The following is a 3,106-nucleotide window of genomic DNA, read 5'->3' on the forward strand; positions in this document are numbered from 1 at the left end:
ACCATGCATTTCCTCCCCATCATTGTCACAACCCCCTGGCTGATTTGCCTGGGGCTGATTTGCCTCTTGCAAAGAGCACTTGCTTGCCTTCATTTCTGTGCTTTCCAATTTGTTTCTTTTTCAGAACGCTAGTCTATAGCTTAGAGCAAAGTGAAGAACTAAAATATTTTTAGTTTTGCTGGAAGAAAAACCTTTTTCTTTGTTTGTCTTGTGCTTGACCTTAAAAAAACCTGGCTTATTTACTTTGAAAATATACGGTTTTAAGTGTAGCCTTTTTAAAAAAAAACAAAACTGGAAAGTAAATTTTGAAAGTTTAAAAAAGTGAGAATCAGTTCTTTGATCATAGTATATTTTTTCATGTTTTAAAATGAGAGCTATTCAGTACATACAACATGAACTTACACATACTCTAATTGACTGAAGTCTTCTTTTTTGATGAGTAAATTGTCTGTCTAAAGAATCTGACATCCTTCTGACTGAAGAGCCTGACACTGTTCATTTTGATTGCCATGGTATCTGATCACTTTGACTAAGATTCCCTCTTTTTGGCTGAAGGGAAGTAAAATGTCATGTGTTTCCAAAGTGGGATTTAGGACCCAGAGTTACTTCAGATGCCAAACCTTCTAGTATGACCACACGTCATGCTGCAGAACACATGCCTGTTCTTCACTGATAGTTTCAGCATGAGGGCTGTCTAACAGGAAAATCCTTTTGACTTGAGAGGTTTACAACTTTAGACACTGCTTCTAATTTCTTTATTTTTAATGTGTTTTATATTCTGTAGATTTTCTGGATATTCAGACTTTTTTAGAACTTTGGGTAGATGTATCTTCAGAAAAAGAGCAAGCACAACTCTAAAGAATTTGTTGGTGTTTCCCTGTTTTTTCTGACAAACCACAGCTGCAGATGAACTTGGGGACTGCTCTATTCTTTAAGCAGCTGATGGCACAGCTGTGATCTGGGGAGTATTTAGCAAGTACAGATTACAGGACAGGTCTAAATTAGTTCCTTGTGTATCACGATCTGTGTGTAGAGTTTAAACGTGACCCATAACTGGGTGGGACTATATTTAGTGTTGACCTTTAGAACTACATGAATTAGAAGGATGGTGTGGATTTAACAAATTATTATTCGAGTACTATAAAGTAATCTACTATAATGTAATAGTGGTGATCCTCAAAATTTTTCTGAGGTGACGCCACATGGGTATTTACAGCGACGCTCAAAGGCAGTCTAACAGTCTAGCCTTCTTTGCAATTTCACATACCCAGAAGCCGTGGCTGTTGTGGGGAAAATGTTGCCCACCGCCTGATGGACATTTATCCAGCTTTGTGTTAGAATACATGGAGAGCTCGAACATATACTGCAGACCCATCATGTAAGAGGGATGCTTGTGTTATTGTTATAACACAATGGATACTCTTCTCTCCACATGACAGGAAGAGGAGTGCTGGGAAAAGGGATAATGGAGAGGGTACTGTAGGCGGAATCTCAGTCCATTCTGCTAGAAGTAATTTGGGCACTTTTAATGTGAAGTCATTTCAATTCATCAGGCTATTTCTTATCTATTATATTATCGGTACCAGATTTGATTAGAACTGCTATGCCAGATTCAACAGCTGAGCATCATAAGTGTACTGCCTAGTAAACATAGTTTATATTTAGAGATAATATTGTGTTTCAGCTGATCAAATCCAAGTATATTCACAACATTAATTTTTATACTTACAGGAATTCTACCTAGCCTATTTAATCCATCACATGGAGTATCTTTTACCAAGATTAAAAACATAATCAAATCATATTGCAAGCTCAGTATCCGTTATTAGAATTTTTTACAGTTACCCATAAGCACAGTGAAGTATTTCTCTGCTCCTGTGCCTGAACTTTAATAGTCTAAAGTTTAATCATAGAATCATAGAATGGTTTGGGTTGGAAGGGACCTCAAAGATCATCTAGTTCCAACCCCCCCTGCTGTGGGCAGGGACGCCCTCCACTAGACCACATTGCCCAAAGCCCCATCCAACCTGGCCTTGAATACTTCCAGGGAGGGGGCCTCCACAACTTCTCTGGGCAACCTGTTCCAGTGCCTCACCACTCTAACTGTAAAGAATTTCTTTCTAACATCTAATCTAAATCGACCCTCCTTCAGCTTGAACCCATTACCCCTTGTCCTGTCACTACACTCCCTGATAAACAGTCCCTTACCATCTTTCCTGTAGGCCCCTTCAGGTACCAGAAGGCCGCAATTAGATCTCCCCGGAGCCTTCTCTTCTCCAGGCTGAACAATCCCAACTCTCTCAGCCTGTCCTCACAGGAGAGGTGCCCCAGCCCTCTGATCAGCTTTGTGGCCCTCCTCTGGGCTCTCTCCAACAGCTCCATGTCTTTCTTGTACTGAGGCCTCCTGAGCTGGATGCAGTACTCCAGGTGGGGCCTCACAAGAGCGGAGTAGAGGGGCAGAATCGTCTCCCTCAACCTGCTGGTTACACTTCTTCTGATGCAGCCCAGGATACAGTTGGCTTTCTGGGCTGCAAGTGCAGACTGCCAGCTCATGTTGAGCTTTTCATCAATCAATACTCCCAAGTCCTTCTCCTCAGGGCTGCTCTCAATCTATTCCCCGTTCAGCCTGCAATTGTGTTTGGGATTGCCCCGACCCATGTGCAAGACCTTGCACTTGGCCTTGTTGAACTTCATGCGGTTCACACGGGCCCACCTCTCCAGCCTGTCAAGGTCCCCCTGGATGGCATCCCTTCTGTCCCTGCAGCGTGTCAACCGTACCACACAGCTTGGTGTCGTCAGCAAACTTGTTGAGGGTGCACTCAATCCCACTGTCCATGTCACCAACAAAGATGTTAAATGGCACTGGTCCCAGTACCGACCCCTGAGGAACACCACTCATCATTATTCTCCACTGGGACATTGAGCCGTTGACCACAACGCTTTGAGTGCAACCATCTAGCCAATTCCAAGATCTTTTATATCTAGTTCAAACATACTTTGGGATTTGTTGCTGTGCTTGGAAATGCTATATAAAGATGGCACTTGCACATACTGACTGATCTGGAGGAGTTACCATAATAATCTTTTTAACACTTCTAAAGTTTAA

This window comes from Balearica regulorum, chromosome 1, assembly GCF_011004875.1.
Source record: "Balearica regulorum gibbericeps isolate bBalReg1 chromosome 1, bBalReg1.pri, whole genome shotgun sequence".
Taxonomy (NCBI): Eukaryota; Metazoa; Chordata; class Aves; order Gruiformes; family Gruidae; genus Balearica; species Balearica regulorum.